General features: G+C 39.5%; 1 pseudogene across 1 annotated transcript; it reads left to right on the top strand.

The window, feature by feature from the left end:
• Nucleotides 1-8,551: 8,551 nt before the first annotated feature.
• LOC308422682 (ribosome biogenesis protein WDR12-like) lies at nucleotides 8,552-9,822 on the top strand (annotated as a pseudogene). Its single transcript has one exon. The product of its transcript is annotated as a ribosome biogenesis protein WDR12-like (transcript).
• The last annotated feature ends 3,254 nt before the right edge of the window (nucleotides 9,823-13,076 follow it).

The raw sequence follows: 13,076 nt of genomic DNA, 5'->3' as shown, positions 1-13,076 counted from the left end.
GCTGAACCGCACCACGGCCTTGCCTTTTGCTGCAGTATGAGGTTGTTTGCATCTCAAATACATTAGTTGTTGGCTAGGAATTATCCCTGGTCAGATGACATAGCTTCCCAGGCAGCTCAGAGCAAGGGCAGGGCCATCATTAGCTATTAGCTGCAATCACATACAGAGTTTGGGGGCACCAGCCAGCTTTGTGTAGAAGCTGGGGTACTGCTCATGCTGACACTAATGGAAGGCATAGCAAGTGGTAACAGGGTCAAGTCTGGAAACAGCAACAGCCACGAGTTTGCTGTGCTTGTTAATTTTATATTTTTAAAACAGAATGAGTAAAACTACCCAGTCATTATCAGTAACGAAAAACTGCTACAAGCCTAGAACTTCACCGTAATGGCAAGGGCCTTCTTTGACCTGTAAAAGCATTGAGATACAGAAGAAAGTGAGCCTCTGAGAGAACACAACGGCAAGTAAAAATGAGAAGGGTCTGGTTTCTTCAGTCCCCTCTTGACTTCCAATTTTATGCCTGGGCCTCCTATTGGCTGAGTCCATACAGATGTTATAGAAGAAGGGATCCTGAAAAATGGTTCTTTCTGATTGTCTACAGAATAGGAAAGGGCAGAAAGAACAAGAGCCAATATGTGGTACTAACACTATTACTGTTTCATGTGTATACTTCTGCTCACACTAAGAAAGTCGCATGCTTACCCAGCAGCCATTTTTCTGCTGTTCTATAGAATTAACCAGTTTGGGGACATATATATCTCTTTAGATTAAAATAGAAGTAATCACATTTTTGTCACGTCCCACTTAGCGCAATCAAATTATATGTACCATGTGTTGTTTCTCTGGCTCAGATCCTAGCTCCCAAACTGTGCAAAAGACCAATCTTGAAAACGATGCTTCTCCTGATGCCCATTCCCAGCCCCAAATTAGAACCAAGCAGAGAAATAAAAAAGAGCTCAAGTTTTTGAAAGTGACAGAAAGGATGGAGGGAACATGAGAAGGACATGATAAAGGTTACTGCCCTTGACGACATCAGCCAGCAGACACAGTCAACAGTCTATGGGGCCGGTGCAGGAAACAGCCATAATCATAGGATGCCCCATTCTTTTCTACATTTCATGGGCACAGAATAGCATAATTAAGCATTGGCCATAGGTCCATGTGTAGCTGGCACATTTACATGTGTCTTTAATTATTTTTCACACTAGAACAGTACTTAAATTACCCAAGAGACAGATGAGACAAAGACCATCCCAAGAGACTTAACTAAGTGATTAGAGACTTATTGGGAAAGAGAGAGAGCCAAGCCTTTAGGTGGTGTTTTCAACCATGTGTGAATTACACAGCTCAGAAGGTTGTGGGGAGCAACTACCATGGATTTGCTATGATTGGGATAATTCTCAAGTCTACAAGAACTATGTGGCGACATTAGCCTGTTTCTGCCTGGTAAAGTGAAGAAGATCAATTGAGTTCTGCCAGTACTCTTGACTATACTGCTTTAAAGCAGCATGAAAAGTCTGTAAGTTATAACCTTCTACCAAACCTATAGTGCATTTTGGAGACAGGTAAAAGCTTATGTAATAAACAGCATTTTTACACAGGTATGTCAGCACACAGTTATAACTTTATTTGTGCTGGCAGTGATGACTGAATACTCCTCTTAGATGTTGCATTTAAAAAGTTTCAATTCTCAAGGAATTTATACACTTGAGAAAATGACATAGAGTGAAATGCAATATCAAGTACTTACATCTTCCCTAAATGGCCTCTCAAGCTGTCAAATCAATCTTGAGATGCACCATAAGGGCATCCAGTTCTATATTTGCTGAGATGAGAAATCAAATCCACAATCATAACAAACAAGCAAATCCATCCTCACTGCCAATACGCATGTGGGATGCAGTTCATTTTCAGTGATTAACAACTTTTGAGAATCAGAATTCAGATCATTATACTGTAAAAATTTCCCTTGAAAATCCAAATGAATTACTCTGACTTGCCAAGATTTTTTTTAAAAAAATCAACAATTAAGCCAGCAGTTTTTTCTAGTAAGAGAAGAACAATATATCATTAATGTCAGCAGAATATGATTGATGATAATAACATAAGTGTGTCAACAGAGTGTTTTGACGAATTTTGCATTTTTAAGGTATTTTACCCCTGAAGGCAATTTATAAACTGTATAACTGCTTCTTCTCAGTGTAAGGCTTATTTTCCTTTTAAATATCAAAACCAGGGATAAAATAATTCCTCCTGGCTTAGCTAGACTTTCTCTAGAAAAGTAAATCACTCCTTCTCTGGCTGGATTAGATGGGGTCAGTATGCCAAGCCGCAGGTAGCAAACTGCAAAGAAGGAAAAGCAACACAGTGCTAAGTTTTTGAGAAGTGGAAACAGTGACCAAAGGGTTTGGACCTTCACCTGATCCCTAATGGCCAAAGCTGGAAATTACAATCAGCCAAATAAGTTGTAGCATTAGATTGTAGTGATACGAATATTTGGTAGGGCGGACTGCTTCTCTCACTAAATAATTCCAGAGAATGTTTACTCCTAATGGTAAGTGAAGCTTAGTAGCTGGCTTTTTGAAGTGGGTTAACATTACCCATGACAGTGTCATGATGCAATCATGTATATTATGCATGTATTAAGAGTCCATGATAATGTCATGATGAGACCATCTACTACATTATACAAATGTACCACATCTGTGAGTATTCTGCCACAAACACACAGCCTCATTCTCCCCATAGAAAAACTATAATTCAAAGCCACATTTTACCTATAAATTACCCAACCAATATACCCTCCAACTGTCAAGGTAATAAAAACCAAAGCAAGACTAAAAACTTGAAGCTTAGAGAAGACTAAAGAGACAGAGCTGTTAAGCCTATTGAAGGATTCTGATTGGGTCCTAACACACATGGAAAAAAAATCTGGAGAAAATGGATGAAATTCAAACAAAATTGATGGTGTAGGCATCTATGTTGTTGTATCCTAACTATTGTATTGTGCTGTCCCATGTAAATGTCGTAAAGTGTTAGGAATGCAACATGAATGTTAGATGTGGGGAAAACCTGGAAAAGGTAAAGAGAATATTATTGTGTTCTTGTAGATTTGTCTGATCCTCAAATTTAAAACCATTGAAGAACTTAGAGTTAAAATAAAAAGAGAGAGAGAAAATAAAAATACTGGGTATGCAAATAGGCAAATAACAACTCTTTATGTGACATTGAGGAATTGTGTGGATGGCTAAACCAGGACTCAGCTGTGGCACCCATCCCCCCCCAACCCTCGAAGAACCAAAGCAACATCTATGGAATTGCATACTGGGTTGGCTTCAAGAGACTAGGAACACAACAGTAGAGAGAAGAAAGTTTTTTTTTTTCTTTCAGAAACACAACGACAGTAAGATGGATGAAAAGCAAATGCAGCAATCTTCAAAGACACAATCCACCATGAGTGTGCTCCTCCAAGAAGCCTACTCCAGGACAGAAAATTCTGCAATGAGCTCTCTTGGGGCAAATTCCACTCAGGAAATTCCTTGGAGGGCTAAGGTTGCTTAAAAGGAAGCAAACGCAGCCTTCCACCAGTGTTGTTAAAGAAGGGAAGAAGAGGAGGTATAGAATAAACCACTACTCAGGGAGCCTTTGTGCCTGCCAGCCTTCAGAGGGGTCCTGCAGCACTGAGTCCGTGATTAGCATCGTCACTGGCCTCAGAGGTAGAGGAAATCACTGAGGTTCAGCATCAGCTGACAGGCTCAGGGCTCAAGGATGGTGACAGATCTAAGAAGCAACAAATGGGTTTCCAGTCACTTATTCTTCAGCCTGACATCTGACCCCATTTCATGGCTGTCCAGAGTAATAAAGTTGCATTTTTCTAGGAGGGTCAAAAAAGGTTTAGTGTTAGAAAGATTTATAAATATGATTGACCACCTTGCATGCAAATCTCATGAGCCTCTTTAGATTGCATTGTCTCAACTGCTTTATTAACTGACGGTAATTGTGAGGAGCCATTCGTACTGAGTGCCAGGCCATTTTCTCTGAACATCACTTCAGAGCTAAGCCATTTAGCCCCACACCTGGAGAGCCTGGCTCGTCCTCATATTTCTGGAGTGAAATGAAACCCTTTACTGCAGAACTTGGGACATGGCATCCTGAACTGCCATCAAAGGGACTAGATGGTGAATTCTGAATATATAGGATAGTTTAGCTCTGCATGCTAAATCTGTATGTATATGTGTATATGGGATGCATGTAGGGATGTGTGTTGAAACACATGTGCATGCACGTGTGCGCACATACAAACACACACACACACACACACACACACACACACACACACATTACATAATGTGAATTCAGGCATGCCTGAGGACTTCAAAGGAGGTCATCAGCCATGCCAATCTTCCCCTTCTAGGGAGGGTTTCTCTCATTTTCCTACATTGTATTGAAGACTAGCTGGCTTTCAAGTTTCTGGATATTCTCTTCTGTCTGCCTCCTGTCTCCCATTAGACTGCTGGAATTATACATGCTAGAACTATGTCTCTAGAAAGCTAGAGCTTTCTTCTACATGGGTTCTGGGGGTTCCAGAACAAGACCTCATGCTTGCACAACAAGGGCTTCTAGCCACGGAACCATCTCCAGCAGCTGCAGAGTAAATACTAAATTAATAGGTGTGGCAGGCGAAGTCCTTCTCTGCCTGCCATTCCTCATCCTCATGAGATGCAGCTCTCTATTCAGTCTCTAAAAATGTCCATCATTCTGAGCAAATGTAACTGTCTGCCGCAAAAGTTTCCAAGTCTCCTCTCCACTGCTCATGAAGAAGTAACCAACATGAAAGCCCATCTCTCTCAGAGCCACCCATCCTACCTCACTGCTGTCTTTTCTGTTTCAGGTTCTCACCTTCAACATGAAAGGTCAGCATTTTAATCCTTGCCTCGGGTTCATTTTTTGTTTTAGAGAGAGAAAATACAGGCTCATAATTGAACAGTTTATAATTGAAAACCAATCATCTGAATATGTGCAGAAAAACTAAGTTTGAAAAAATAATTATCTTAACCCCATTATATGAGAAAGTACATTTTAATAGGATAAAAGCTAAATCTTTAAAAACTGAAACAAAGTTAGATGTAGGGAATTAGTAGAAATGCTATAGGTCAAGGACATAGACTTAGACATGAGTCCTAGTTTGGCAGCAAATATAATAACTCATTGGGTTATTATAAATGACAAGGACAGACATGTACTTCAGTAGTATAACTCACCAAACACAGTGAGCTGCTAAATTTGACCTTAAGAATTTCTTTGGGACTGGGAGTATGAGTTGATACCTGATGTATATAAACTCAATTATGGACACATGCACACAAATAAATAAAAGTAAAAGGTTTAGGATAAAGCAAAGCAAAAGCAACCAAAATATTCTGTTGGCATATTAAGAAAAGTAACATGAATGATGCTCTACCCCCAAAGGTAAAGATAAGAGGAGCAGACTCTAGCAGTCTAGACTGAAAGAATAATTTACCATATCCACAGGCAATGGAAGTTTGCAGGGTGGATTTCTAGGAGAGGGTTTTAATGAACACTCAGACCTAGTAGGTTTCTGGTTTGTTGACAAGTCTTAAAATTTTTTCCTAATGCATGTTAGGGTGACTTGGATCCGACCATCTTAAGGTCATATATAGAAGATAGAAACTTTGTGAAAGAGAAGAGAGTAAGGTCTGAGAGATTATCCTGGGTTTAATTGTGCCTTAAATCCCATTGAGAGTCAGAAAAAGAATATATAGACACACTGGAAGAAAGGTCATGAGAAGATAGAGATTGGCACTAGAATTATACTGCCACAACTCAGAATTATCAGGACACACCAGAATCAAGAAGAGGAAAGCAAGAATTCTCATCTGGAGCTTTTGGAAAGACTGTGTGCCCTAATGAACTAAGATTAGACATTAGAGTTTCAGAGTTGTAAAACAATGTGTACATTATTTTAATTTATCACATTCCTGGGGTCCCAGGAACCTCTACAGAACCTATATTTGGAACATTTGGAGAGTAATTTTTTTCTATCTAGAGTATGAAGTATCTTAAAACAAGATGAAATATGGACCATTGAGCTGACTCTAATCCAAGTATAGCTTACACTTAATACTATGCCTCAAACTTGGGGAAATCAAACAAAGTCCTAATAAACCACAGACACTACCCATAAAAAATGGTCTAAACACAAAAATGTGTTTTTAGTACATACTAAAAAGAAAATTTAATCTAGTTACTTCACATTAACCACACACTGCTTAATATCCACCCAAGACACCTAATTCAGGCTAAGAGGGATATAACAAAACATTAGCCCACAGAGTACTGTGGTATATGGGGAGGAGAGCGATTAAGGTTATCTTCATGAGTTTTAAAGTTTCAAATGCAGTGCCAAAAACAATTTAGGATAAGTTTATCACATGTATACTATATCAAACCAACTTGGGTATTTTAAGCAAAGATAACCATAGTCTATAAAAGCAGACATTTAAGAGAGCGTTACTGGAAAGTAATGGGAAGAACGTATACACAACCAAGGACTAAATCCAAGCCTAACAAAACAGTAAGTTAGGAGAGCATTGACAAGCCAAAGAAATGATCATTTTAATGGTAACCAGTGTGAATACATAACTTGAAAAACACAGAAGATACCCTGTTGGAAGCCACTCTTGAAATAGGAAGTTTGAGCTAGCCTGGTGAATTCAGAAGAACCGGATCAATTAGGTTTATCTTTAGGACACAAATGTGAATCTTAAAGTAAAAAAGCCATCAAATGGAGCAACTGAAATGCAAATAAGATAGAAATAGCCCTTAAAGTAAAAATAAAATAAAATCCTTTTACTCAAAGTAAGTCTGTCTTTCAGTAAAAGTCAATCCAGCATGCTCAGGACCAAAACAAGTACTAGTTAAACATTTGAACATCAAAAAGAAGAGGAGGAGAAAGAGGAAGAAAAAGAGGAGGAGGAGGAGGAGGAGGACGGTTTTCCATTGGAAGAAAAAGAAAAAATAACCTTTGGCTTCCACATAGAAGACAGTGGTGTTGCTGATGCTGTGACCAATACTCCATTCTGCTTTCATAGAGGGAGCAAGCACCAGAAAGAAAAAGCAGCACCTGAAGAAACTGTATACAAAGTGAAATCATTTCTTTCTCTGCCTTTACTGACCCAGCTATACAATACCTTTAGTGAAGCCTCAAACTGGAAACACAAACATATCACACAAACCCAACAACAACAACACAACAACAACAACAACAACAAAAAAAAAAAAAACTCCTCAAAACTGAAACCAAACAAACAAACAAAACAAATAATTAAAAAAAAACTGGAGGAACAGACATTATCCTAAAGTTGTAACCACTTTTAAAAATTCCATGTGACCAGAAAAATACTAAGGATGTTACAGTGACTTAATCTGAAGGAACTTAATATGGAATTGGAATTCAAAGACAGATGTATGGCTGGGAAGGCTTTCTCACTTGCCTTGGACAGAGTGAAGGGCATTGACTGTCAGAACCCAGGACTCCTCACCAGTAACCTGGAACAAATCAAAGTAAAGTTGGCAAGGCAAAAAGTTTTGTCAGATGGCTGATAAAGCATCTGCATCTGTCAACATTCTTGCAGTAAAACAGTGGAAGGGAGGCTAAATTCAGGATAGTGAAATATTTACTAGATTTCTAGTTACTCTTGGGTTGACACTTGCAGATCTGAAATAAATAATTAACCATACTCATCCATGAAAATAAAGTCAATGGAGATGATTTTTCTTTGGATCTCAAGTTACCATAAAGGCCAGGTTGCTATAACATTATATTAACATTCATCTCCCAATTAGAAAAACTACCACAACATAGTTATTAAGTGTTTGATTGTGTATACCATGAGCATATTAGACAGCTAGGGCAAAAATAAAATCTCTGCTTGTTAGGTGTCTGTTTCCTCAACCTACAATACAATTCAATAGTCTCCTGAATGAGAATATTAAACTAGCTTCTGAATGAGCAGCCAACACAGTGACTACTGAACTCACTGTGAAGGGAGGTGTGCTCAGAAATAAAACTCATTCAAATTGGGTCAAGAGAAGTAATAGAAGAAGGGTTACTGTAGGAAACTTAGAGAAAAGGGAATAATGTGCACTGCTTACTTGCAAGAAATGCAAGATTTACTCACCTTGAGGCTGTTGGAGTTGATGGAGACAGAACTCTTATAGAAAATAAAATTGCAAGACTTTATCAAACAGAGTGAAGCCATGCTAGGTCACCATCAAAATCCCCCAAAGAGAAGGAGGAGCAACACAGCCTTTCACATCAACAACCCCTCCCCAAAAAATAGGGATGTGAAAATCAAGAGGACTTGAAAATCTGAAGTGGCGCATCTCAACTTGTTTTTTTAAAAAAGACAGGAAACCCCAGGAAGATAACTGAAGCCTAGCTTCTGCTGCGCTTGTGGCACAGTCTACCTTAGAGCTACTTGATTATCGACACATACATTTTTGTGGAGAAGCCTTGTGTGCACTTTCCGCCATGGCACAACTCCAGGCACGCTTCTACACCGAGAACAAGAAATACGCAGTGGATGGTGTTCCTTTCTCAATCCCTGCCACCTCGGAAGTTGCTGAACTTAGTAACATTATCGATAAATTGCTGGAGACCAAAAATGAACTCCACAAACATGTCGAGTTTGATTTCCTTATCAAGGGCCAGTTTCTTCGAATGATCTTGGTCAAACACGTGGAACTGGAGGACATTTCATCCGAAAAGGCTGTGGAACTGGAATATGTGGAAAAATACACGGCACCCCAGCCAGAGCAGTGCATGTTCCATGATGACTGGATCGGCTCAGTCAGAGGGGCAGAAGAATGGATCCTGTCTGGTTCTTATGATAAGACTTCTCGGATCTGGTCCTTGGAAGGAAAGTCAATAATGACCATTGTGGGACATACAGATGCTGTAAAGAATGTGGCTTGGGTGAAAAAAGACAGCTTGTCCTGACTGCTGACGGCCTCCATGGACCAGACCGTTCTCTTATGGGAGTGGAACGCAGAGAGGAACAAAGTGAAAGCTCTGCACTGCTGCCGAGGGCATGCTGGGAGTGTGGACTCCATAGCTGTCGATAGCTCAGGAGCCAAGTTTTGCAGTGGTTCCTGGGATAAGATGCTAAAGATCTGGTCTGCAGTCCCTACAGATGAAGAAGATGAAATAGAAGAACCCACAAATCGACCAAGAAAGAAGCAAAAAAAACAGAACAGTTGGGACTAACAAGAACCTTCTTGGTGACACTCTCTGGCCACACAGAAGCAATTTCCTCAGTACTTTGGTCGGATGCTGACGAAATCTGCAGTGCATCTTGGGATCACACGATCAGAGTGTGGGATGATGAGTCTGGCAGTCTTAAGTCGACTCTGACAGGAAATAAGGTGTTTAATTGAATTTCCTATTCCCCTCTTTGTAAACGTTTGGCATCTGGAAGAACAGACAGGCACATTAGACTGTGGGATCCCCGAACTAAAGATGGTTCTTTGGTGTCGCTGTCCCTCACCTCACATACAGGCTGGGTAACGTCAGTGAAGTGGTCTCCTACCCATGAACAGCAGCTGATCTCAGGCTCTTTAGATAACATTGTGAAGCTATGGGATACAAGAAGTTGTAAGGCTCCTCTCTACGATCTGGCTGCTCATGAAGACAAAGTTCTGAGTGTGGACTGGACAGACACAGAGCTACTTCTCAGGGGAGGAGCAGACAATAAATTGTATTCCTACAGATACTCCCCTACCACGTCCCACGTGGGGGCTTGAAAATGAATGGCTGATAAGAAACTTTGTTGTTGGTTTTGTTTTAATTCTCAGTGTCTCACTGTTATGTCATAAACTCTGAATGAAGTTGGGGGAAAAAAAGACAGTTTTTTTTTTTTAATTTTTGAATGGGAGATACCTTAGGAAAAAAGACTGCAAAAGTATAACTCTAGGAAAAAACAAACATATTGAAAATATGTGTAGAATTCTCAAAAATTAGTCTAGAGGGATGGCTTAAACAGTTATGAGTATATACTGCTCTTGAAGAGGACCCAAGTTTGGTTCCAAGCACCCATGTCAGGTGATTCACAAATGCCCCTGCCTCCAGCTCTAGAGGATCCAATGACCTTTTCAGACCTCGGAGGGCACATCTCACTCATGTGTGTGTAATCAACCACACACACACAGAGATACACATAATTAAAAACAAAGTAAACGTTTTAAAAAAACACATGATAAAAGGAAAAAGAATCAGTGAGATGACTCTCAATATGTAAAGCAGCCTGCTGTCAACTGAGCCTGCCCACTTGTGTTATATCCCTAGGATAAATAACAAACCCTGTACTGTAACCAGATAAGTACAGAATATACCTCCTGAAATCAGAAGTCCTCCAATAACTTTTAAACAAGCATTATTTACCCCTGCCTTCTGTATTTTATCAGAACATTAAGACTTTTTATTTTTCTATTTAAAATAACCAGTAGTGTCTACCATGGTCTACCATGGTCTACAATGATCTTCCATGGTCTACCATGCCAACTTTCTACTGTCTGTTTTGTGATACACACACACACACACACACACACACACACACACACACACACACGTGATTTTAAAAGCCAATCAAATTTTGCCTAACATAAAATTAAAGTGTTAAGTAAAACAATATACATTTGATTTGATGGAATCAGGCTGAACTCTAGTGTTTAGATATAAACAGAATAGAAAGAAAGCTCATCCTTGGTCAGAATTCCATACCTTCTAGTAAAATGCTGGGCAATCCATGGTGCAAATGTCCAATGCATAACTAACAAGGTATAATGATGAATGAAAAGTGTTAGCCTAAAATCTCCTCTTCTTGGAATTTCACCCTTGCTCTTAGTCACTTTGAATCCAAAGTGAAATTCCAACAGTGACATCACAGGAAGCAAAAGGGTGCATCCACAAGATTGCATTTTGTTTCTCCTGCTATATGATATATTATCAGAACAACACAACATCTTGCAGCAGGCTGCTTGATAAACATCATGTCTATCGCAAAGATGACTACCTTGATACAGAATGATTTTAAAAGCTGCAATTCAGTGGCTCATAGTCCTATGTAAAAGAATCAGAACCCTACATCACCCACACCCACACCTATAACCTTTATTGCTTTCCTGATTGCTAGAATGTACAAGCTTAGCATATCACTTCATCTTATATGTCTTATCGTAGCAAAGCCTTCTCCATAAAAAATTCTCCCTCAGCTTGATGTAGAACTCATAGCACTGTGTTTTCTTTATACTAATGGTTCTCAATTTTTCTAATGCTGTGACTATTTAGTACAGTTTCAAATGCTGTGGTGACCTCCGTCCATAAAATTATTTCATTGCTACTTCATAACTATAACTTTGTTACTGTTACAAATCATAATGTAAATATCTGATATGCAGGATATCTCATATGTGATCACCAAAATGGTTGCAATCAAATAGGTTAAAAACCACTGTCCTCTACTATCTGCACTCTCACATCAGTGATAGTTATAATTTTCTTTCACTGAGACTCACTCTGTGTCTCTCTTTGTCTCTGTCTATCTGTGTGTCTTGGTGTCTGTGTGTCTGTGCATACTGTAGTGTCACATGTGTGCATCTCCACAATACACAAGAGTAGTCATGATCACTCAGACCGATTCCCTCAGCAGCTACCCTTGTGTTACAATGCTTACAACATAACTAGCATGCTGCAGATTATCAATCCACTTGCCTGTGGATTGCATGGGAGAAAAGTCACAAAAGCTGCAAAGTGAACCAAAAAAAAAAAAGTGTGAAGACAAGCACCTGGAGTCTTCTATCTGCACCAAGCCTCATGATGGCACACAATTCTCTTTGTCTCATGACTTCACCTTTGCACATCACTGACTACTCACTTTATCCACCTGCCACATAAGGCAGAGGACAGGTAGACATGAGAAACTCCTCTCTCTTCTCATTCAGCTCTCTCTCCACAACTCCATCCTGAAATCATCTGTACTAAGCTTTCCATTACCAACTGAACACTGATGTAGACGTTTCCGAGTCCCCACAGCCATCCACTCCAACTTTCATCATTCCTTATGATCTGTTATGGCACAAGATCAAACTGGAACTTCCTTGAAGGCTGCAGACTCTCCTAGCTTCCACTTCTGAATCCTTATGAACCATGTAGTTCCTGATACATCACAGCTACTCTTGAGTTAGTTTAGGGAATAATTAAGACCTTAAAGTATTAAAGTGTCAGCACAAGGCAAACACTTACATGGAATCTCAAACTAGAAGAACTAGATGTTCTTTGAAGATGTTTGAAGTTTTAGAATGAAATACTGTATTTATCCAGAGATATTTAATATACAAAGATTGTTCAGACTGAGGCTAAAAACAGAACTAACACTTTTAAAAACACCAATGGTTGAGTGATAAATCAGTTCATGCCAATGTTGATGACTAAGTTGGCAGCTTCAGGGTTTCTGCCTTTCCCTTGTAAGGTGTTTGCCACAACCACCCCAGTAAATGGTACCTGAGGAGAAGTGAGATGGACCATTAGGGAACTGGTTGTTAGCCACTGAAGTCCATTATCATTTCAAACATCTGTTTGAGTTCTCTTCTGCAAAGTAGCTCTTTGAGCCCTTCAAGGAGTGCCATATGCAATATTGTTAACTGTGATTATATCTATAATGTACGTACACCTATACCTATATGCCAGGGGAAGAATTTACAGAAACATTAGTGTTTAACCTTCATTAAATATATAAAACATATTAAGGAATGAAAGCATACTGTCATGCAACTTGAGGAGGGCTAGGAAGCTGCTGGCTGATGTCTCAGTGATCCTAATGGGCTGAAATTAATCATGTAACTGGAGGCTTCCAATTGTCAAGGCACGGCAGAAGAAAGCGAGTCTGGAGTCTGAGGCTGAGAAGGGGAATCATTGCTAAAATGCAGATCTTAAGTGGGTCTGAGGCGCGCAGGTTCCTCTTCATGTATTAGCCACTTGAAAGGTACATAGCAATTAATAT

The sequence above is a fragment of the Micromys minutus genome, assembly GCF_963924665.1.
Source record: "Micromys minutus genome assembly, chromosome: 7".
Lineage (NCBI taxonomy): Eukaryota > Metazoa > Chordata > Mammalia > Rodentia > Muridae > Micromys > Micromys minutus.
The sequence above is the reverse complement of the archived record's forward strand: the minus strand, read 5'-3'. Positions and strand labels throughout refer to the sequence as shown.